This window comes from Fukomys damarensis, unplaced genomic scaffold, assembly GCF_012274545.1.
Source record: "Fukomys damarensis isolate Sample0158 unplaced genomic scaffold, DMR_v1.0_HiC HiC_scaffold_4, whole genome shotgun sequence".
Lineage (NCBI taxonomy): Eukaryota > Metazoa > Chordata > Mammalia > Rodentia > Bathyergidae > Fukomys > Fukomys damarensis.
Window position 1 is genome coordinate 57,794,970 of NW_022900916.1, and position 25,958 is coordinate 57,820,927.

At 35.9% G+C, this 25,958-nt stretch overlaps 1 long non-coding RNA gene across 1 annotated transcript in view; it reads right to left on the reverse strand.

Moving 5' to 3' along the window:
• Positions 1 to 4,433: 4,433 nt before the first annotated feature.
• The window catches only part of LOC104867646, a 54,066-nt gene continuing 32,541 nt past the window's right edge, over positions 4,434 to 25,958 (reverse strand). The window contains exon 3 of the long non-coding RNA XR_781828.2: positions 4,434 to 4,604. This is a non-coding gene — a long non-coding RNA (uncharacterized LOC104867646). The remainder of the gene's footprint in view (positions 4,605 to 25,958) is intronic.

Sequence of the window (25,958 nt, forward strand, 5' to 3'; positions counted from 1 at the left end):
TATCTTAGCAACAACAACAAAAATAACAACATGACATTCTTATCTTTGAAAGTACTATGATTTCTCTTCTGAATTATTTGGCCTTCTTAATCCTTTTTAAATTTTTCCACTCTATCATTTAAAACTAAATTTCATCCCACTGCATTCCTCTCTCTTCGTTATACAGTAAAAGTTACCTCTCCAGCCATAACTAGCCTTGACTTTCCTATGAGTACTCCAAGTTCCTTCCTATGCTCTGCAGAAACAGTGGGTAGACTCTACTTTCTTATGTATAAGAGTTAAAAGCATAAAGGGGTTAAAGGAAAGGGGTTAAAATGGACATTTTTTCCTCTTCCAACACCAATTCATTCATATGAATTATAAAGACAGTCAGAAAATGTGGCTGAAAAAGCTACAAACCAGAATAGTTGGAGGATGATCTCACCTGAGTGGAAGCTGCTTGACTTTGAAGAATCACAGAGAGATTGAGAACTTGGAAAAGTCAGGTGTGACCAACAAAAGACATGAAGTGGGAGCTGAAAATAGATCAACTGAAAGTCTGCGCATCATGTGATAAACTTCCTCCATACTCCCACGGCAATTGCTCACACTTGAATTTTGTCAGTGCTCCAAGCAAAACATCTAAAGGTTCTTCCTTAGAAAACTACCACCACCACCCTAAAACCCCCGCAAAACATTCAGAGTAGATTTTTAAAAGATAATTATAAAAAAGATAATTTAGAAAACTAATGCCTGGCCCTGCATCTGACTTCCTGGAGTAAAACTAGCACTATGTATTTTTTTAAAAAAAATTCTCCAGCTGATTCTAAATTATAATAGGAGGCTATGTACAGCTACCCTGGTAAAAATCTTACCATGTGACAAAGCCTATTTAATTTGGAAAAGAAAATTTGAGACTTTAAAAATCAGAAATTTGGATAAAATCTTCTACAAGAAGAAGAGAAACAAAAATAAACAAATTAAACAAAACAAAACATTGATAGTAAAAGAGTCAAGAAGTTATTGCATTCAAACAAAAGAACATCATGTAAGAAAATGATACTATCAGATAAAAATTCATCCAAATACCAAATAGTTTCTCTGGTGTGAAAAACTATAATAGTACATAATATCCTAATGAGATAATGGACAATGTGAAATAGGAAGAAAGGGCTAAAGGTATAGGGAAAGAGGGAAAAGTAGGGGAAGGTAATAAGGGAAAAGAAAAAATATGAGAAAATGGAAAAAATGGAAATAAAGTGTTTGTAAATGGGGAGGGGAGAAGGGGGTGAAGTTAAGTCAGGGATAAGGGGAAAAAATGAGAACCAAGACCTGTCATGTAAAGGTACAAGATCCCAATGATGAATATAACTGTACTGTATACCTAAAATGTACCAATAAACAAAACAATTAATCCAAAAGAATGAAAAAATTAACAATATTTAATAAAAGAAATGAAAGATAATATGGAAAAGATCTTCCAGAAGTTACAATAAAATTGCAATAAAATATACTTGAACAAAGAACCATTAATAAGGTTTTAACATCTAAGTAGAGAATTCCAGATAAAAAAATGCAAAGGGTAGACTATCAAATAAATAATACACAAAAACTTCTCAAACCTGTAAAGCACAAGCCTCCAGAATGAGAGGGTCCCTGAGTCTTCAGACCAATAGGAACAAGACTGTCCTAGACATTTATGATAGAAATATTGAAATCTTTATGATAAACAGAAGGTACTCCTATTGTCCAGAGATGAAAAACAATTATACACACAAAGGCAAATGACCTATGAAGAAATACAAAGCATAATAGCATCAAACTTTTTATTGGAAGTGCTTGATGGTAAAACAGTAGTATCAAAATCCTGAGTGAAAATGATTTTCAACCCAGAAAACTATCAATAGAAAGTAAGGTCAGAATACATTTTGATACATATAAATGAATAAGACAATTTCTTTTCCAAGTATAATTCATTAGGGAGTCACTCAAGGATGTAATTCAGCAAAATGAAGTATACTAAGGAGGAATATTTGAGCTATTTTTTTAATGGACTGAGAAAAGCAGTAGAAGGAATTCCTAGGATAAAATTAGTGGCATGAGTTTGGAAGGTATAACTCCAGGTTGAGATAAGAAGTCCATTTTTGAGAGTCAGTAAATTCTTTTAGGGTTTACATGGAGATATTGAAAAAATTTGAAAGTCAGTAAACACGTTCAGAAATTATGATTGTATAACAATGTGATAAAAAACAAAAATACACCCGGAATTTAGCTGGCTATTTCTTTAATAGTTGTTCAGTGTTATAGTAAGGTGTACATGAAATGAATATAGGTTGTGTTACATTTTAAAGTCTTTCCACTCAGATAGATATTTATATGTTTTAGGAGCAAAAGAAATGCCATATACAAATAAGTAATCAGTTTGAGAAAGGTTGTAGCTTTACATGCATCAACTGAGGAATTAGCTCTTCTGAGGTTATAGATATGTCTCAGTCATTCATATTAGTGTTCTCAAGTAGGGTCCAAAATCTGGTCATTTTTTTAAGAAGCCAGTCTCCAGAGTTCCTCGAGATGTTACAAGTGGTGTGTTAAGAGAGAAGCAAGAATATTTACTGTGAATGTCTATTGCTCTGTGGCTCATGCCCGGGTAAAATGTTCGTTTCAAAGTCACCTCATTTAACCAAGAAATCTTTGCATTAGAAGGTAAGTGTTGTTTAACAATGGGAGCATAAATGATTTAGTAGAGAACTGCTTAAAGTAGTCTTACCTGAAAAGATAATTGTTTTGTTGAAAAGTGGCAGAAAAACGTCAAGATTCAAAGCAGTTTATTTTTTTGCAGTAAGGAATTTATGCAAATTTGGAATTCTGTCTATTAGATATTCTTGTGACACTAACTTGTAATTTTTAATTTAGCAATAAATTACATTGATAATTTTAAAGATTAAACCTTACAAGTTAAGAATTTTAGGAAAACTCGATGTTCACCACATTTATGATTTTCTTAGAACTTTAAAAATTGCTTCGTAGTAGAGATTTTGTTTTGGAGCGAATAAGTGATACTTGATATTAAATTATTAAATGGATGCAAATATTTAAAGGCTTTAATAAGTAAATTTATAAATGGAACAAATATTATTGAAAAGCAGTGTTAAAAGGACTTGGTCAAATATGTTAGGTTTGTAAATAGAAATTAAAATTTGTAAGATTAACTTAAAAACCTAAGAACTAAGTTTATATATTTTAACTTTACTTTCCCATTGTGTATCAAACTTACATTAACTTTTAAAATAAAAATCAACCTGATAGTTTTTGCTGTGAAAAAAAAAAGTCTTTGAGGACGCCAAAAAGCCTACATTACAAAAAAGATACTTTTCTAAAAAAGAAAGCAACAAACAAAGCAAATGAACTCTAAAATTAAAAACAAAAGAGGAGAATTGTTTTCATGATTTTTTTGCATTTGAAAACATGTATGTAGTCATAATAATGTAAAGTTTTAATTTTTGACTTCTAGAACAACATATTGGCAGAACACAGAGGGCTACTCATGGTTACAGAGCAAAATATACATGTTATTCATCTTTACAGTATATTAAGCATAAGAGTGACAAAATTTAGAAGGGAAAGCTGGGGTAGAGAAGAGTCAAAGAGAGTAGGAAAGCTTAATATTGCTAAATGGTAGGTAAACGATTGCTATCTTAGTTGACACAAGAAGTAGTATGCAAGGGTATCTAAGGAAGAAAAAGGAAAGCTACACAAATTGGGAGGTAAGTGTAGCGGGGTGAGTGATTGTAGCGTTACATCAATCTTCACCCACCATAGCAGGAAGTTAACGGCAAGTATCAAGAATTGAGAGTTGGCACAGCAAAGAATTGATAAAAAAGAGTTCCAGAAATTATTAATAAATATATTTGATGAAATATACATATGAATAAAATTTTAATGCCTATAACATAAATATTAAACATAGCTTCAAATGAATAATGAATATGACATGAATAATGCATGTGATATAAAATGTTGTCAATGCGTGTTAATAAAATATTTATATTTATTTCATTTAATAAATAAACATTGATAAGCTATAAATAAGCAGCAGGGGCAGTGCAACAAACAGCTAGAGATTGAGTCTGTTGAAGGAAAGAGATGGGTTTGGGGAGTGTTGCTAATAACCAGCATGTACATTTACTACTTTGATAAATAAATATAAAAAAATTAGTATTAAAAAAGAAATGCTTTCTAGTTATTTCCATGTAAGATTCCTTTCACCAATTTTTTCAATCTTTTTTCATAAAGGAGTATTGGATTGTTCAGCTATGTACATATTTACACGAGCTGGAATAAAATGACACATGTTTGAGTGGGCATAAAAAGAATAAAGATGCCATTAATTTTATTATGATGCAAAAATGATTAGAAAAATGCTACTTGAGGAGCAAGAGCAGGTGTGTGGGGTGGGGACAGGATGCAGATAGCTCAATGCAGCCAGAGGGCTAGGCAGCTCCAAGCAAGGTGTCCAGGAGAGGAGGTGTGTCTCAGGCAGTGCAGGGGTGGGCAGCTGATGGCCACTCATGAAGCTCCTCAACTGCCCCATGGGGGGAGAGCCAATGCCAGGAAGCAGTTATTTCCTGATGAAGAAAACAGAGAATGTTGAGTCAGTTGGGGAAAAATTGGAATCAAATAAATTCTTCTGTCATCAAATAGGATAAGGAATTGAAATAGAGGTTAAGATGAGTGAAATAACATTACATTTTTGTGCTCTTGCTAGTTAGATTCATATATATGTAGCTGCCTAATTTGTGGAAGAAAGGAGCAACACGATTCTAACAAACAAAGGGTAAGATTTTAATATTATTTTAGATTTATATATATATATATATATGAATATATATGAATTTAAATTTATATATATATAAATATATATATGAATATATATGAATTTAAATTTATATATATATAAATATATATATGAATGGAAATATAAAAGTGGAAACCCAGTTGATATATATTAATGGAACCCATCATTGGAATAAAAGGAGAAAAATTAAATATTTGAAATACTTATTTTTAAATACAACATTCTAGGTACTTTGTGATAATTTGATACATGTATACAGTGTATAATGGTCAAATTAAGGTAGTTACTATTTCCATCTCCTTAAACAATTAAAAATTGTTTGATTATTATATATTGATTGTACATATTTATGAGGTAAGTCTGATATCTATATCTATCTGTACTTAATGTACTGATCAAATCAGAGCAATTAATGTTTCTATTTCCTTATCACTTTGTATTTGGAGCCTTTGAGTACTTCTACTTATTCCAAAAATACATAATAGATTATTGTGATATATAGTCACTCCGCTGTGCTGTAGAACACTAGAACTATGGCTCATTTCTAACCATTCTTGGGTACTCATTATTCAACATCCCATGAGTCTTCTTTCCTTCAGCCACTCCCAGACTCCAGTCATCATTATTCTACAATCTGATACACAGGGAAATTAAAAATTCAGTGCAACTAATAATTGTCATCTATGTTATTAAATAATATATGAGCTTTCCAAAGAAATTACTAACTCTTTACTTTTTGGGAAAAAATGTGGAAATATTTAGAATGCAGACATTGGGAACTCGTTCTTTCAGACAACACATGAATAAATCCTTTCAATTTATACTTCATATCAAACTTAGCTTTTATAGTCAAAACAACAACTTGAATCTTTTTACTTCAAATGTTTCTTAAAATTCACGTTGTTTGTTTCTGTTTGCATCTGTGATGTAAATTTGTGCTTGTCATAGCAGTTTATTTTTTGAAGAAAGAAGAAAACCCATTTCTTTCTTTTTTGGAGGAGGGCTACTTTTATTCCACTGTGGAGATAAGTAAAGATAAAATGCTGGCTTTGTATTTCATTTGGTATACTGTCTTCTAGTTCACAAAACAGAGGAACAGGAAAGTTAATGTATGCTGGAGAGTATAGATTTTTCAGTGCTTTCTTTGAGGCTGGTTCTTCTGGAAGTTCCTGGGTAATTTCCACTGTTCCACCTCTTCAAGCATAGCGGTGGGAGGAAGTAGGACCCACTTTCCAGTCTCTCTTCTGTCTCTCTTAGACAGAAGCTTTCTTTCCCTCAATAAATTTTTCCTACTCTTATCCTCCATTGTTTCTAGAATTCATTCTTCAATTTTAGAGAACTCAAATTCGCATTTTGGATATCTAGTAGGTTTGGGAGTTCCAACTCTTCCCCCTATATCTCAGTGAGAAATCACAAGGTCGACGAAGCTATGTACAAGGTTATGATAAGTACAGTCACTTAGGTAATATTGCTTAAATGGGGAAGGGGTGGGTCAGGGATCTTTCTTGGAAGATCTTGATCCCCCACCCAGGTGATCGATACCTACTTAGAATACCAATCACTGCTATTCATGCTATGAGGGTATGGTAATTTCTCTTCTTCCATAACCCTGGCTTTCCCTAAATGCACCCCGATTGTCCTCCATGTTGGTTCCCATCCTCTCACCTCTTAATGCAGATTCTACTTTTAATTCCTACATCTCTTTCTCCAAAGCCTCAGTCTATTGCCAACACAGTACAGTGACTTTTAGAACCCTAAATCATAGTCACTGTTTTCTTCAAAAGCCCATGATGGTACCTACTGTCCAGGAGAGTAAAAGCTAAAGTGTCAACATTGGTCTGCAAGGTGCTGTGGGAGCTGGCTTTTAGTTCCCTCTCTGATTTCACCTGCTACTCCATTCCCTGCCCCCACTCTTACTAGCCCTGGTCTCCTCCTACCCAGCATGCTTGCCTCCTTGCCCCTGTGGTCTTTGTTCTAGCTGTTCTTTATGCTGTAGTGACATCTTTCCAGAGGGATCATCTATCTGAAAATTGCAACACTCATCTATGTCCCCACCTCTTCCCCATCCCCTCTATGACAAAATATTTTTATCCAACAGTCACCATCTTCTTGGAAACTGTATTATTTGTTGATGAAACTGACATATATTAGATATTTAGCAAATATTCACTGAAAGGTTGCATTAAATGATTATATACAAAAATGGTAACACAGTGACATTAGGTAATGTGTCCAAAGGCAGAGTTAAAAAGAGGCTAATGTAGAATCTAAACCATCTCTGCACAATTTACCCTTTAAACAGCAAAGCAACTAACGTTGAATTATGTAAGTCATGCAAATATGAGAACTCAGGCAAAGTCCTGAAGACTCTCTTTTGTCTGACTCCCCAGGGGATCTCTGGAGGATAACCCACACCTCAACTCTGAGTGGTTCCAGCCAGACCTGGGCTCTGGTTGCCTGCTTGGTAGTCAAATGGGGAAATGTGTGGGTACATACTGTGACTCAGTGGCACAAAACTGTAAGACCCAATGGAAAATTACAAGGTGGGCCAAAACCATGACCACCGGTAGGATTACAAGTGCAGTCACCAGGTAATATTGATTAAATGGGAGGTTAACTGGGGGAGCAAGTCACATAGCAAGTATACAAGGATTTTCAGTAAAGGCAGGGGTCAGGGATAGTTACTGGAAAGGCTGGGTTAAGAACTTGGACCCCCACCCAGGTGACTGATACCTATTTAGAATATCATTTACTGCTCTTTATCACCAGGTGAAGCACAAGGGTATAGTAGTTTCTTTCTTGCAATTCTGGCCTTCAGCAAATTTGTCTTGATGTCCTCCATGTTTGCTCCTTGCTGTGTTGGCTCCTTGAGAGCAGCCCTGTCTGACTGTCTAGAAGATATCTAATTAACTTATCTGTCTGCAATAAGTGGATCCAACATTACCTATGCGACTGTACTTGCAATCTCACTGTTGACTATAGTTTTGCCCGACCTTGAACCTACCTTACCTCTTGGCTTTGTCCCATAAAACGCCTTTTAGAAGTTGGTTGAGTGGGCAACCCAATTACCAGTCCCCCTTCTGTGCTTCTTAGACAGAAGCTTCCTTTCTTTCAATAAATCTTTCCTACTCTTAAAAAACAAAAGTTGAGGCTGGGGTTTAGCTCAGTGGTGCCACCACCTATGTCACAAGCACAGGATCCCAAGTTTGATTCCTGGTACAAAAAAAAAAAAAAAAAAAAAAAAAAAAAAAAGGTTGAAAGGATAAATTGAGTTAGCATAAAGAAATATTCACATAATCTTAGCTATTATTACTCCTTAATCATATATTTAGTAGTAAATAGAGAAATTTTATTAAAAACTCTCTAAATATCTGGAAATTTATTCATTTTTTTCCAGAAAAAAAAACTCTACTAATTAAGTTAGGGTCTGGTAAAGAGAAGAGCATTTACCTTGATCTGGCTGAAGATTGTTATCATGGCAAGATATTGATCTGTATCAGTGGCTCACCAGGTCTTGGCAGCAGGTTTTGATTTGTACTACTTTGAAATCAATAGAAAGAAAATTTGACTTGGAGTCTAGGTGACAAGGGAAATAAAAGGCACATTTTGAGCAAACTTTGGTTATTTTCCTAGGGGACGTGCAATCCGAACAAACCACTGATTGAATTAGATCATACTTGAAACAAAAACAGATCACTTGGAACCAGGGACCCCTCCTTCCACTTAGGTTAAGTATTTCCTGTTGGGCTCTAAAGTCAGATTTTAAAAGCAGGTGGACAAAAGCCAAGCATTTACTGGGAGTATGAAACCATCTTTACTTTCTTTTCTAAAATTTAGCCTTAAGTGTTGGGTCTGGTGTTTCTGTGCTATAAGATTTTACTAATTGACTGAAAGAGTCCTCCTCAAAGAACAGAAGCTATCAACATCTACCCTAGCATCGGAGTGGACACAAGCATCAAAATACATCCACAAATGCTAGAAATGTTCATGGATGATAGAATAATCACTGATTGGGCTCAAGGCCTAGGGTCCAGGTGTGGTAGTATTTGAATTAGATCTCAATAAGAGAATGGGTTGTGAATTTTTTTTTTTTTTTTTTGTATTGGGGATCAAACTCAGGCCCTTGTGCTGGTGGTTATGGGTTTTGAAATTGGATGTGTGGGATGAGGGGAATAGGACACTCTGGAGTATAGAAAGAACATGGGAAGGAATGACAGGTTGGAATGGGGTAGTCTATGTAAGAATGACCAAGAACGTTATTCATGTAGTTGCATAGACAACTAAAAGTAGGAGGTGAGAGTATTTACAGAGATAAGACATTTGTTTTTGCTGCTAGAATTTTAGCATCAGTGAACACATTCTGGCCTTAGATTTTAAACTTCACATGGTAGACACCGTCTGAGGGATAAATCTATTAAAATTTATGATTGCAAACTCTCACTAAAAATAAAAGGAAAACATGAGATTTAAAATCAGTGTGAGAGGCAGTGTGGGTACGGTGTCATAACAACCTAGATGTTTCTAAAGTGTATTCTTGGCTTTGCTTATTTATGATTTTCAAATTGAGGCAGTGTGGGTAGGGTGTCATAACAACCTAGATGTTTCTAAAGTGTATTCTTGGCTTTGCTTATTTATGATTTTCAAGAGAGTTTCTCAGGTTTCCATTTTTTATGAAACTAAACATTTAAAATGCAAAATCCCTAGATACAGAGAAAAGGTTGTTAACAACAACATTCATGTGAATTATCTGCCTGAGACTGGATAAAAAAATGAATCTTCCTTATGTATCTTTTGGCTTAAGAAACACTGTTTTGTAAAATTCTGTTTCTTTTTGCCTTTTCTGTTTAAGAATAGTTTCTGAAATATTTATAAAAGAGGCCAATTATAATTGGTGATAGTATATCCTGCTAGAACATCAATCTGTTATGTTTCTAATATCTCTGAGAGGTTCATCAAGTGTCTGCTAGTTTCTGTTCTCTAAATACAAGACCAAAATATATGGTTTCTCCAAAGTCTCTCTTGGAACAAAAGTAAAAGCATATTGTTTTGTAAAAAATATGTCCTCTGTTTCTGAGCTTGCTACATTCAGCACCATACTTCAAAGACCTGGTATGGAAAGAGCTTTCAACAAATGTCTGTTGAATGAGTAGGTAGATACATGGATTAGTGGATGAATGAATAAAAATATGAATGAGTAAATTCCCTATTAATTGGTTCTTGTCCTACCTATGACTAGGCTATTTATTGAGAACAATAAGTTAATTTCATCGCCTTTCCATCACAGAGCTTTCCTAACATTTTTTCATCATTTCCATCTCTTATTTCTAAATTTTTTGGAATTCTGGACTATGGTGAGCTGAATGGTAACTATTCTGGGTCTCTTGTACCTAGTAGCAAAACAGGGAATCTGAACACCTTTCTAGTATTCTCAAAGCAAGAGGTTTGCCTTCATCACAAGTGTGGATCATGTATAAAAGTTTGTAATACTTTGTCAGAAGAATTAAATAAGTGCAAAAATAATTATTAATATCTCAAAAGTACCTAAAACACAGAAATTCTTACTCTTTGGAATATTTTTAATGCTCCAAAATATTCCAGGCTATTTCTTTCTCCTCCTCTGCTATTTTCTTCTCGTCTTCCTCCCTCCCACTCAACCTGTCTTCTGTGTTCAGTTAACTGTCAAAGTGTAGCAATTATTTTTTCATTTAGCTAGTTTTAATTCTAGAATGTGCATATATTTCTTCAAAACTACTTGCTTACACAGAAAGGAACATCTTTTAATAGCGGGATTTTTCAGATTTCCTAAGCATTGCACACTATTTCAGCAGTCCATCCACATACTGACATGATATGATATGATATGTCACGCTATCAGAATCTTGTGAATTCTTTTTTCTCAGTTAAATGACTGACCAGTGTTTGGGGAGCAATTTTTTTTATCACATCACTTTTGACATTCAGTAAACCCTTGACTCAGCCTCTTGGACATGGTCTTGCCAAATAGCATAAGACTGGTGGAGAATGATTTAGTAATTTTTATGGCTTTTTTCCACATTACTTTACATCATTTTCAATAGTTTCCTGGTGGTAGAAAAGTGGGCTATGTTTCTCATTCTGATCCCTGAAATGTCTTGTCAGAGGACCTTTCAAGACCTTACATCTTGCTCCTACACATTTTCTCTCCTTCATTGGCTTCCCCCATCTTAAACATTGAATATTGGGTTCACAGGATAGAGAATAAAAGCTTCATATCTGAAGATATAAATACAGCTGTGGAGGAAAGAAAGGGGTGAGGAAGTCCAACTGTCGTTCCAACCCACTGCCTAAGTCTAGCGCGGATTTTGTGCAAAGCTAATATATATGGGAGCTATCCCATTTGGTACAGCTTACGTGCTCTGACAAATCTATTTCTTTCCAGACTTACTTTGTTCCATCTGATTTTAGACATAGGGCAAATACAATGTTGCTAGTACTGGTTGTTACAAATACAGCATCAGTGTGGCTGTCTCCTCGGGTCTTATAACCTAAGCGTGCAGACTGACATGCTCCTCCACTTCATATAAGACGGAAAATGTTACATCCAAGTGGTACGGCATGGATAAGAGATGAAAATGTTCACCTAGGATGAGAAGGAAGGCTTCCTGGTGCCTCAGACATTTCCCCTTCCCAATGCACCTATCCTAGAGGAGTAATTTGAAACCAAAACAGTGCTTACCGCTAACCCGTTATCTTTCATTCATTCATTAGTTGACTTGCTAGAAGAACTGAGATAAGGGAATTGGTGTAAATCTCAGGGAATTTGTATAAATATGGCAAAGTATTGATGCAGATAGTAGGGAAGGGAAAGGAAAGGGAGGGAAGGGTGTGGTTGGAGGAAGAAGGGAGGGAATGAATCTTCATGTAGGGTGGCACTATGCATAAAAGATCTGCGATGCCAGCTGAGTCATGAGGGGTGAAGTCGCAGAGAAGTAGATGAAGGAGGTGGAAGAGAGAGAGCGGTGAAAAGCAGAATGTGAGAAGAATTAGGGCATACTGATGCTGTTCAGGTTATTTCTTCACAAGCTGTGTGACTGAGTATTAAGTAGCTCCATACCAATCTGCTTCTGCAGGGAGAAATATATATACCTCTCGCCTCTCTATATAACCTCAGAAAATTGTTTGAGTCACTCTATCCATCTTGTAGCACGTTGACTACCATCAACAGCGCTTGAGACATTTTCAGAGAAACAGTGTTGTTTTTCAAGTCGGAGATGCTCTTTGACTTTTGGAATAATTTTGTAAATATCTCCATTTATGAGTTTTTAGTTCATTAATGATAGGTAAACAAAGGAGAAAACATTTTCCGATAGACAATATTCTGTCTACTTTTTAAATATAAGGTCTGTAAAATTCAGGTGGATCTGAAAAACTGATCCTGTCATGGGAAACTGCTATTGTTCCTGTTAAGACAAGATGCCTAATGGGTTGATATTTTGGTTTGATTGACTAAAACTGAGTAGTGTATTTCAATAAATATGCATTCTCCCATTTTAATATTTTTGGTCTTTCTTTATGGTTAGTGCACATATATTTACACATAAACACACCCAGACATTTAAACTCTTCTTTTATTTCTGATGGAATGTGAGTTTTCCTTAGCATTTGAGTCACTAATTACAAAGACATGTCAAAATTTATCTCCTATATCTAATAACTAATTTTGGGACAGTTCCATTAATATAGATTTGAGGAGAATGCAAACATGTGATAATATCTTGGAATGTATTAAGTGACAACTGAGAAATAATTTTAACCTATATTTAGGCCAACATTTCGAAAATTGTGGAGGAAAGGAAATCACCATGCGGAGGAGAGAGAACCTTTTTGTCTTTTAAAAAGCATGTGGGTTGATGTATTTTTATCTGTTTTTTTAACAGTCTATGACAGGGTAGCCATGGTGAATGTTAATGAAAGAAGTAATATATCATATATTCCTATTTGTTAATGAAAAATTGCCAGGAGAAGATTTATTTTGCGAAGTTGAAGATGTAAATAAATACAATGTGGGCTTACTACAGTAAGACCTAGAAATTACACAAAAGCACATATTAATTATTTAAGATGATAGTGCAAGTATTTGTTACTGCTAATATTTCATGTCTACACTGCATTTGGGCAAGACATGGTATTATATACTATGGAAAACATTTGCCAATTTTAGGACATTTAATATTTTGTGCTTTCTTTTTATATTTGGTGAATTCCAACTCCAAGGAGTTGGTAGTTCTCATGATAGAGATATAAATCTCTTTGCCATCTTCTATTTTATTACAGTTCAGGAATTTGCACCACTTGACTTAGGCTCTGTCAGTTGGGTGGTAGTGATGAAAGAAACAGGTGTCATATAAAATCGTTCCAGTTCACGCATGACAATAGATATTGCTACCTCTGGAATTTCTGGACAGTAATAGCAGAGGTTTTAGTAGTGATACCTAATGCCCACTTATGATACTGGCCTATTAAAGAAACAGTAATGCAGAGGTTAAAGTTTTGGGGCTTTGGAGCTAAAATTCTACATTGGAATGAGTTTCAGAGTGGCCCCATATTAATTATGTGGATCTGGGGTCAGTGTCTGATTATCTCTATGCCTCAGTCTTATCATCTGAAAATATAGAATTATAATAGCATCTACTACTTAGGAGTGTAAAGACTAAGTTAGTTAATATTTGTAACATACTTAAGACAGTGCTGAGTTGTGAAACACACTCTACCAAAAGGAGAAGATCTCTCTGAGTAAGTAAATTTTAAAGTATCAGTGAATGAGATAAAGGTTACACCACGGAGACAAGCTTTTCTATATATCAGCATAGCTATAATCCCTAAACTGCGCAAAGTATCCTGAACTACAGAGACATGGAGGGATTTTTTTTTAGAGGGTGACACAATGACACTTGACAACTGTTAGACAACATGAGGCTACTGGATGAAAGCAGTTTAGAGCATCACTAGTGTGTATTATATATTTTTGATGTTAAATCTTTGCAAAACTTCAGTTTTGAAAGTCATTGTTACCAAATGCAAGTGTTCCGTAAAAAATGGTATGAAGTAAGAAATGAGAGTGATATATTCTAATCCAATTCCAAGGTGAGGGAAGTTGTGAATTGCTCAGTAGGTACACGCAAGCCATTAGTAAATTATTTTAAGGAAAAAAAAACACATGATATTTTCTTTTACTAAAGTGTTATTTTTTCCAAATGGCTACTAGCTTGTTAGAACATAAATAAATTGTTCAAGCTCAGCAAATTAATCAAAAGAACTGTTAGATATTTCTTTTGGCTTAAGAGTACTAAATAAACCTCATCTTGATATTAAGGACATTGTACATCAAACACAGTTGAGACTCTGGAGACACACACTTCTCAGCAAGAAGCCGAATCCTCAAACTGCCATGCTGATCTATAATGAAGTTATTCAAAGCCAAGTAGAAATTGTTCACTTCCCTTTACAAAAATAAATCAAAAGCAATATCATTCTGTAGGCAGAAGCACAGTAGTTGCCTCTGTCATAAAGACTTGAAAGATGGAGAAATACTAAAAGAGAAAAAAAAGATGGAGCGTTCTGATATCCTAAATATCTCCACTTATTGTACTTGTTTGTCCTGCACAGGGTGCTAGTGGATTATGAAGTGATGACCTGCGCTCATATTTTTTATTGTATTTCGGTACCACAGGATCAAATTCAGGTCCTTGCGCTTGTGAGGCATGTGCGGCACCACTGAGCTAAATCCCCAACCCATGAGCTCAAAATTTTTGTTCACATTTGTGAATTTCTGTGAACACTCCCACCTCAGGACCATATTAAATCACATGTCTAGCTAGGAGATTTTTAGCTATGATGAATAGTGTAAATCCAAAGATCCCAGGAGCTAGGACTTATGCTATAAACCAGTGGTGGCTAACCTATGGCAAGCATGCCACAGTGGTCTTTGTGTATCATAGAAAGCCCTAAAATGTTCACCACTACTGTAATATAAATTCTCATGTTATTTTCCTTCCACTCAGTGCCACCTTAGAGACAGGAGAGTTTCCTTTCTATGTTGCCATTCTGGCACTCTTATCACCAATCTTTTCTGAATTCAGGATGAAAAGTTTACTAATGATAATGATTTAGAAAAGATCTGGATGAGAAGGTTAGGTGAGAGATATTGTCATCATTAGAAGACTGATAAAGTGCTGCCACTGACCAGTTGCACTGCTTTCCACAAATGTTCCAGCTTCTGCAGAGTTCTGCAAAATTCACAGTTGTGGTGCCATTCCAGTGGTTGTGACCTTAACAAGTTCTTACTTTGCAGTTGTCTTTTTGGTGGCCTAATGCACGAGGCTTTAGACTTTCTCGCTGTCTCTCCTCCGAGGCCAGTACCCCAGGCTGAAGTGTTAGTTAGTCTTCTTCTTGTCTAAATCTTCCTTCCAGATCTTCACTCTCCTAGCATCTTCTGCATTCCTATAGCCATAATTCTTATATTAAAATTTTTATTGGAGCAATACTAATACTGGTTCTGCTTCACTGACAAGATTTCATGGAAATCTGGAATTGATTCTTTGATCTTAGTGGATCTAAAGACAAGATATAAAGATCTAAGTAGATATAAAGACCCTTTTGTTGGGGACAAATGGGGGTCACAGAGTCTGACATGAAGCAACTAAGTAAACACGCAAATAAGCACACAGTTACCTGGAGTCAAATGTTCAATGAACACTAGAAAAACAACATAGTTGCTGTAATACAGAATTATTGCAGGAATAATGAGCATAAATTTGTGGGTGAACAGGTTATTTCTAAGTATGCTGGAGAATCACTTCTTGGCCTGTTGACGAAGATCAAGTGTAATATCTAAGTATGCTAGAGAACTCAGACAACAAAAATTACAAAATCAAGGTTTTATATTTGCAGGTTGGGGCTTAAGCAAAGAACCAGGAAGAATTCATCGTTTCAATTTTAGAAATACTTATCTGATGTACCACAGGTCCTTGCTGATACAGATGGTTGAATTATAACACACATTTAATCCATAATCTTACAAGGCATTGCATTGTAAACTCAGCATAGTAATTGGGGAAGAGTGGGATCCCAAAGAATGTGATGGGGATCTCTGGTTATACCTGTATTTCACATTACACTGAGCCTTTCTTCCCAGTAGCGACATCCTTCTTCCCTTGTCTGAGGAAGTTAGCTTTCCATTACTTGAAGAATTTGTGAAAAATTCTCTTGAGGCCTGACAGGGAAATGCTGTCCTTCCCTGACTCACGTAATTCCTAGAACTATAACAGGATTCAAATACAGATAGGTACCCGGGAGGCACGTAACCTGAGAGAAGCACCATAAACGACAATAACTTCAAAATTTTGCCACTTTGTATTCACATAAACTTGGGGAATATATTTGGAAATGAATCCAGTCTTAGACCAAGGTGCGAAGAATTTTATGTCCCATCAGACTGACTTTCTGGATGTGATCATGCTAACTAGTATGTCAAATTAAGCAGCGGAAAGTGACTAACAGTTTGCTTGGTTGTATGACTGAATTCTGGACCCTATATTTTCATACATTAAGAAAAGATGAGATGCCAGAGTGTTCTACAGAGAAACATATGCAAAAGTTTAGGGAGATGAGAATCTGAAATGAATTTATTGTAGTATACAAAGTGCTCACCTGTTCCCTTGGTGAGTGTGGGGGTGAACCCTTCAACAAGGCCTTGAAAATACATCAGTGTAGGGGAAATTAAGATCCCTAAAACCAGTCAGAGGCTGATGGAAGTCACATGTTTAATGGAGTACTGGCTTGGGTCCATATCAAAGTGGGCCCAAAAGCCTATAAACCTACCTCATTTTTATTTCCTTAGTTATAGAATGTTATAGAGTTGGTACAGACATATTCAACAATTAGCAGAATATCATTCTTGGTTTATTGAACTGTGTGTTGAGGGCTTTCATTGTAGAAAAGAACAGGAAGCTCCTAAAATTGCCTTTCTACCTTAATAGAGAAACAAACAAATGAAAAAACCTTTCCTATCTCTGGAAAGGTTATAGAAATGAATGTTCACCATCTACAAGTTGTAACCCTTCAGTTATTCTACCCCATTTTCACTCAGTTCAACTGTTTGGCCTATCCAGAAGGCAGATGACTTCAGTATGGAGAATAGATTATCATATACCGAATTCAGTGATGACTCCCATTACAGCTGTCTCTCCTTAGGTGGTTCCTTACTTGTGAAACAGCAACACAGCACCTAGATCTTCCTTACAATGGCCTGACAGGCAAACCAAGTAACTTTTAAGTAGGGGCAACTGATTTGGATGACCTAAGGGAGACAGAGTTGCTGTTATTCAGTGAAGGCCGAGAAGGACAGAAGAGAGGGACCAGGCAACCCACAGAAGCCATTGCCATACTCTGCCAGACCAGTAAGTGCTAATGGAAGATGACAGTAGTTGCACTTGGACAGGAAGCCTCAGGACTCAGATCCCTTAAGAACAGAATTTTGTGTTATCTCCTTAAATTGTTTTTTCTCATTGAGTTTATTGGTACACTTTAGGTATTCCATACAGTTACATTCATCATTGGGATCTTGTACCTTTACATGAGAGGTCTTGGTTTTTATTTTTTCCCCTGCCCTCCCTTCACCCCCTCTCCCTTCCCTATTTACAGAGACTTTGTTTCCATTTTTTTCCCTTTTCTCATATTTTTCTTTTCATTCTATTTCATCTCCTTAAATTAAGAGTACAATAAACTGTATTGCTGGCTTAAGACAAAAACATGCCATGTGAATTATAAAAATATCAAATATATAATTTTCACAAATTAATAAAATAGCTTTGTAAGTTGGAGAAAAATAGACTGGAGTGTGACATATATGTACATAAGTATTTTTACTTTCTGTTTTTACCCTTTATCCTCTATCATTCTATACAGAGTATGCTGATGGTGATTTTTAAAACCTATAGATTATATGTTATTCAAGATGGGATTATGAAGTGAAATAGAAATGAACATAGGCCAGGGATCCTGGACTTAGAGCTGGGTGTAGTAATAAATATAGTTGCTTGAAAGTTTATCTAACGGAGAAGAATACATAAAGAGATTGAGAGGCCAAGGCAGTGGATGGAGAATAATGGATATTTTCCATTCTTGAGCATTTTTAAGTTGGAAGGAATTTCTATTTAATAAATAGATGTCTCACATGGAAGTCAGACATTTATTTTTCCATTTTTACTGTGGCTAAATGCAAATTTGTGATCTAGAATCTACCAGTCGGATACAGACAGTCTGGTCTTTGAAGCAGGCTCTAAGTAAGAAAGAAGCACCCTGCAAAACCATCCTTGGGCTGACAGACTGGATGACCAGTTTCCAGAGGTAGCAGTGGCAACATGCTGATGTCGTCAATGCAAACATCTGTGCCTGTGCTCTGAGGGAACGCAGGGTGTCCTCCAAAATGCTGCCTCCAGCAGTTTCTTTTAAAAAATTAAATTTATCAGTACCTGTGCACAGTACATGAGGTTTGCATTCCTTGTGTGGAGTTGGTACATGCACAGAACACATCTTAATTCCTTATTTTATCTCCTTTCCTTCCCCTTTATATATCTCCACAGTTCTAAAGTCAGATCTAGAGTTCTAATTCTAGCTATGCAGCATCTAAGCTTGTTGGTCTGGCATTTCTGAAGTTCATGTACCAAGTTAAAATATTTAATAAATTAATTTTATTCTTAAATAGCTAGATTTAATGTTTTTACAATAAAGAACATTATGATTAGGTGCTTTTCATGTATCGCTCAAATCTAAGTACTGTATAAAGTAGGGTTTCTAATCCCCAATTCTGTGAAAAAAACCAAGTTAAGTAACTTGTACCAGATCACAGGCTTATTAATAAAATTTAAGAATCTGAATTCATATATAGTTTCTATAATTTATGCTTATTAGTTGTCACTTGTAATTGGTTATGGAAATACATAGATACATGTAGTTGTTAAAAATAGTGAGAATGGTAATATTTAATAGCATTTGTATCTTGGTTTAATGTTCCAGTTATTTTTACCTATTCATCTGTACATCTGTGAATCATGAAAGATAATTATTTTGGTTCTCTTCATTTTTCTATATTTGTTCTCTGGACTTTGAAATATACAAGTTCCTTAAAACCATTCATGCAAATATTAAGTTGAGCAGCATCTTTGTGAAACAAAAATTTTTAAAACTTGAATTCCTTTTAGGTGTGTTTTCTTTACCTCTATTTTTCTCTCACCTATAGTTTTTTTTCTTAGATAATAAAACTAAAAAGGAACACATTGGGGAACACATCTGCCTTTGTATAGCAGGAGGCAATGAAGAAGTGTTAAAAATATGCTAAAACCAAACAGATTGACAAACCCACAAATGTGCTCATACTAAATCAGAAGCTGGTAATTTCATTCACAGGCAGCTAGTTATGGTATAGACATATTTTCAAAGTTTAAAGTTCTATTTTGAAGTTTCAATAGTAATGGTAGCCATTTATATAGTCATAAACAAGATAATGAATATATCCTTGTAAAGAATACAACTTATAATCAAGAAAATTGTTTTATTTTCCTTCATGAATATTTGTATTTACATGTCCAATATTTGGATGAACATTTCCAATGCATAAATACATAGCATATGTCGAGATACAAAGGGTGATCAAAACACATGGTGATAGTTTAAACTAAAAATTTATTATAGTGAAAGACATGGCCATTAATACCCTCAAGATACCTGACCATGTGAAATAGGAAGAAAAGGACTAAAGGTGTAGAGGAAGTGGGAAGGGTAGGGGAAAGGATCTGGTACTGTGTGACTTCTGCCTCTTACCCAAAGTCAAAATGACCATGAAAGGTAAACATTTTGAATTAATTCAGGGCATGGAGATAGACAATGGCCCAACTAAAGACAATCAGGAGAGAGGACTTTCAGAACCACTTCAGGTGACAAAAAGAGTATGGTAAGTGTGTTCAAAGTGAGAGGCAGTATTCTGAGGGGGGTTAATGACAATATGTCTGTCAGAGTAATATATTTTTAAAAATTTAAACATTCACCGTAGCTTTCAATCAGAGTAGAATATTCTCTTAAAGCCTAATGTAGTAAAACTATTATTATTCACATTAACAGTCATTTTTATGTCAAGGTATTAAATATGCAAGTGGTAAGGAAAAAAATGACTTCAGTATAAAAGTGCTCTTACACTTTCTATTAGACCTGTTTGCTTTATATTCGTTAAAATTTTATTTGAGAAAATTTATAAAGTTAAGTTGAACCACTATTTTCTTCACGACTTAAATGTGCTTTAAAAATTTATAGTGGACTGCAGAGACTAATAATTCTGCAGATTCACCGTTCATTTGCCCCTTGTGTAAGCAAAGCACCATGTCAACTATCTACAGTACTAAGTAGGGCTGAATGACACACTACAGCCCCGATGGCACAAATTTAGACCCAAGTTAGTGGCCAATTAAATATTCAATCAGATTTGGTTTTCATCTCTGACACTTATCTGGCTGAAGATATTTAGCAATACATTACTGAGGCAGGAAGGTAGAGCTGGCTAAGTCTGGCTGGGAAAGGGAGGTGCACCATTGTGTTCCCAGGACACATGCGCAGAACAGTTCCCAAAGCCCTGCAGGTGGACTTCTCAGGAGAACTCCAGCCGGTGTTTGATAGGATGGCCCAGATGTGAGGTGAGGGGAAGTATAAAAAAGAACAGCCACCATTAAAGCCACACCCTCAGGTCTTTTCAGATAGCCCACCCTCATGCTGTAGGGTGTGCTTTTAATTTGTTTTTCTTTTTTTCATACTTTTACTTGGCCCAACTCCCTCTGTAGAGCCTGTTTTTTGCTACTTTGATAAATGTGAAACTTGGACACCATGTGTACTTGTTTCAGCAAATTCTTTGTTGGGCCAGAAAGAACCTAGAAATCACCTCCAGAAAGAGACTCCAGCACCCCAAACCCATAATAATTTGATCCATTTAAAGGCAGAGGCCAGTTTCATTTATTTTTCATTTTGATAGAATTTCGTGTGCCTGAACTGTCTACTGCCAACTGGTGCCCCTTCAGCTCTCTGAGACAGCACAATTCCTGATATTAACCATTTGAATCATTAGCAGGATGACTACTTTTTTTCTTCTAGTTTCAGTGATCATTCCAGGTAGATGACTCATAGATTTATATTTTTCTGTGGCTTGTCCCCTGGGCTTCTTACTCATAAAATCAACAAGTACAGTAGAAATCTCTTTGCTGAGCTGTATCTTATCTTCTTCAGGATACACAGTAGTAACTGAAGTGAAGATAGGTGAAAAGCAAGGGAAAAGGGATAGATGACAAAAAGGAAGACAGGTTTATTTCTTGACCTTTCATAATGTCTAACCTCATCTGTTCTTTAACATATAATGAGAGGATAAAATATTTTGGTGACTTTTAACTATTTTTGTCATTGCTGAGGCACTGAAAGGAGGAAAGATACATTTAGCTCACAGTTTGTAGAGGTTTTAATCCATAATTGTCTGGCTCCAAGGCAGGGTGACATGGCAGAGGGGCATCACAGAGAAGAAACAGTTTGTGGTGGGCAGAAGGCAGCAAAGCAGCAAAGTAATGAAGCAGCACGGTAGCACAGTGACCACAGTAGCCTTTTTTCTGTCCTGTATTTTCTAGCAAAGATATTCACCCTTAGTGTGGGTAGCACTCACACCCAGAGAGGCCTTTCCCATTACTCATACCCAGAAATACACCAAACCAATCAGTAGACTGATTTAGTAACCACACACCCTTGAGCCCAGCGTCACACACAATAGATCCAGCCACCTCTGAGAAGCCCCATCCACGATGTCACGAGGCTTTGGAGAAACATCTGAGTACAAACCATGACAGTAGCAAAAAAGGGTATTTCTAGAGATGCCACCTCTGTGGTTGTGGTTTGAAGGGCTCCAGCCTCCACCTTGCTGAAGGATGTGATTAGTGGATGGAACATCTCAAAAACCTTGAATGGAGCTGAGGTGGTTGTGCATGCCTGTAATTCCTGTGGCTTGGGAATCCAGGCAGGAAGATCTCAAGTTGGATGCCCACCTGGGCAACTTAGTAAGACTTTGTCTCAAAATTAAAAAAAAAAAAAAGGGATGGAGGGGTATCTCAGTGTAAAGTCCTGAATTCAAACCCCAGTGCTATCCCCTCCTAAAAAAAAAAAAGGCTTTGTTGTGGCAGCGTGTTGCTGCACAAGGCACAGGATGCAGGTGGCGAGGCATGGATGTGGAACCAAGCTAAATATAGAAGAGGGAGAGGGTATCAGACAATGTATTTGATTACCTTATAATTTTAGCCGAATCACCACCTCTGTGTACCATAACCAAGGGGTAAGGGACTCCTGTATATGGAAATCTATTTACTTTGTTTTGTAGTATAATGTTGGGCTTGGGCTCTATGTTCTACCGCTGCCCCTTTCCTTTCTTTTCTGCTGTTGTTGCTTCTTCTAACACCAACGGCACAACAGAGTGGAAGGAGCGGATATAGTTGATTTCAGGGGGGCAATTATAGAAGTGAAGTGCTTATATATAAAGATTTTTTAAATATATTGCCAGCTATAGGAACAATTGATAATAGCCGTAGGGCAGTAAGAATCCAGGATTGTGAAACTGTTGAAGAAACAATTGATGAAGCTGAGACTTAGAGAGATTAGATAAGTTATCCCAGACCAAACAGAGCTAGTGAGTGGTGAAGGGAGGCTTCTAGCTCAGAGCACTCACGCTTCTGTCTGTTGTGCCATATGGAGTGTGCAGCAGACGATTATAAATGACTCAGCAAAAGGAGAACATCGAGCCTGTCAGCTGCTTACTGTTTTTCCCATCACATTCTTCCAGGTGTTCTATGATGATGAGTTTGCACATTGAGCAAATGCCTCATTAGATGCAATAAAGGGAAGAACACAGTGGTCCTGGTGATGGCAGTTTTCTTCACAAAAGCCAAGCACTAGGCCTAGTACAATGCATAAGATCATCTTTCAGAGCAGAGGCACTTAATGCATAGGGAGGATGACACTGATCAAATATTCTCAAGATTTCCAGCTAGTGTGACCAAGACGATGACATATCATGCCCTCCTTAAGTAACATTTTAAGTCTTTTCTATTAAATAACAGACTTATTAATTGTGAAAATATTTTAATACAATGCCGAAACATGCAGTGCTGTTTTCATGAACTGCCCACATATAAGTGTTTGTAGATGGTTGTCTCCAGAAAAACCACTAAAGTTAATTACACAGCAATTCAATTTCTCTGACATCATAGATTAATGGACAGGAAGTTGGAAAATAAAGCACATTCTAGAACAGGAGTTCTGAATATCAGAAGGTATAACAATCCACAGAGATTTGTGGAAATTTCTGTTTTCTACTTAATGTATATGGAAATATTTAAGCACAGTACATTCTATAGCCAAAGAACTCTGTTTTCTACCAATAATTTGAAACAGAGGAGTTAAAAACATAAAATATATCTGGAGGAAAAAAGGAATGATACTTTATTTCTGCCGAATTCATGAATCTATCAGGGAAGCTCATTTTCATCTTTAGATTTAGTGTGTCGTTTTCACCAAGAATGAGATTTTTCTTTGTGTCTATGATAGAAAAATGACACCAATTTAGTCCTGTGCTTTGCAGCCCCCGCTTGTCACATTCCTTGAATTACCATGGTTGTCCATCAATTGTGGTGAGGCAGAGTAGGAAATTGGGCTGTGCGTTGAGTCCCGTTAAGGTTATGTATACAGATTTCTCTAAAATGTTTATAAGGATATTGCACTCCTATTCTTTTTTACAGGGTTGAGCCTTTATTTTGTGTGTAGGTCTATGCGTGCATGCATGTGTGAGTATATGTGTATATATCTTTAATTTTTAGATAATATAAGCAGTTTAATAGTAATGAACACTTTTTAGAACACTGTTGCTTTTAGAGCTTTCATGATCTTGGAATTTAGTTTGTAGTCCTTGAGCTGAGCTAGTTGTCTGAGGTCATAGAACTCTGGATTCCTTCTGCATATACAAGTGGTTATTCTGCATTATGCTGAGAATAATAGTTCAAAATAAGCAGTTAATTCAAGATTTAAAAAAATTAATATAATCTGCAATTAAAATGGTGCAAAGAAATTTAAAGGTCTCTTAGTTCAACACATTTATTTTTGCAGATGAAAACACAAAGGACCAGAGGGCGATTAGGTTTTGCTGAGGGTCACATAGCCATTAACGGTTGAGTTGGTCTCAGAGGAGAGCAGGTCTTTTGCTTCAACATTCAAAGCCTTTCATTTGTAAGTTAAGAATTGTTGGGTCATAGTGAAATTTCATAGCATACTATGACTAATAGCTATGAATCCACCACAAAGCTTTGTCAAATCTTACCATTTTGTTATGTATACTTTTGTTTTTTAAATACATGAAACAGATCAATAAACACCTTTGTATATTATTTTACTGGTAACACTTTGTCCTCCAATTTGCTATTTTGATGTAAAGATGCATAACCAATATCTAAATGTAAAATATGTGGCTTTGGTTTAATGTTTAGAAGAGTATAGGTGTAGAATCATACTGTATTCTTCTGGAATTTGTTTTTATTACTTGCCTTTGTTTTCAAGATTTTAAGAAATGTTGACATGCAGTTTGATTTATTTATTTTTCTCTCTTTCCATTTTGTAGACATAGGATACATTTATCCATTTAATCTGTTGCTGGATATTTAATGCTTAAAGTTTCTATTACAAACCATGCAGTATTTAAATATTCTTTGTACATGTCTATGTGCACAAGTGTAATAATTTTTTGACTACTTCTTAGAAATTTTAATCCTTTGACATCACACATTATTGCCAAATTCTTCTGCAAAGTGTTAAGCAATGACAATGCAATAGACAAGGTAATTTATCACCTTCATTGTTGTAAAATCATTTTCTTTTACTAATAATAAAGATTACATATATGCATGTTTATACATAGACATATCTACATACATGTATATGTATGCATATATCACTTACTTCTGTAATATCAGGTAATCAACCACCTCAGAACTTGCAGACAATTATGTACTTTGTAGGCAAACTTGTGTGGTCTTGCCTTAGGCTGCAGGCCTGTGAATCCAGGTATGCTTCATATGTCTCTTATCCTCCTTGAGCCAACTGATTGACTAGCAGTACTTTTCTTGCAACAAAGGCAAGAACTCAATACTGCAAGTCCCATTACTCAGGACATTTCTAGTTCCTATTTGAGACTCTTCTTCTTATGTCCAACTGACCAAAGCTAGGCACTTTCCTGAATGCATCCTTTTAAAGTGACAAATGAAATATAGTGTTGGAATTTCACAGAACTAGAAAAAAGAATCCAAAAATTCATTTGGAACCATAAGAGACCTAGAATAGCAAAAGCCATTTTAGGCAACAGACACATTGCACCAGGTATAACAATTCCTAATTTGAAACTATACTACAAAGCCACTGTGATAAAAAGAGCATGGTACTGGCAAAGAAATAGGCCTGAGGATCAGGGGAACAGACTGGAAGACAAAAACAAACCCAGATGTACTCAGCTACCTCCTCTTTGACAAAGGAGCTGACCATCCTCAGTGGAGGAAAGATAGCCTCTTTAATAAATGGTGTTGGAAAAACTGGATGTCAACCTGCCGCAGATTAAAATTAGACCCTTATCTTTCGCCATGCACTAAATTAAAATCCAAATGGATTAAAGATCTAAATATTAAAACAGAAACATTAAAGTTGCTGGAAGCTAAGTTAGGCAGAACTCTGGAAGACACTGGTATAGGAAAAGACTTTATGAACAAATCCTCAGTAGCACAGGAACTAGCAGATAGAATCAACAACTGGGATCTCATCTTACTAAAAAGCTTCAAATCAACAACGGATCTCATCTTACTAAAAAGCTTCTGTACTTCAAAAGAAACCATCAGCAGAACTAAGAGACAGTCTATAATGTGGGAAAAATTTATACCAGCTGTTCCTCAGACAAAGGACTATTATCAAGGATATATAAAGAACTCAAAACAATCAGCCCCCCCAAATATAAGGACCCAATTCAAAAATGGGCCTC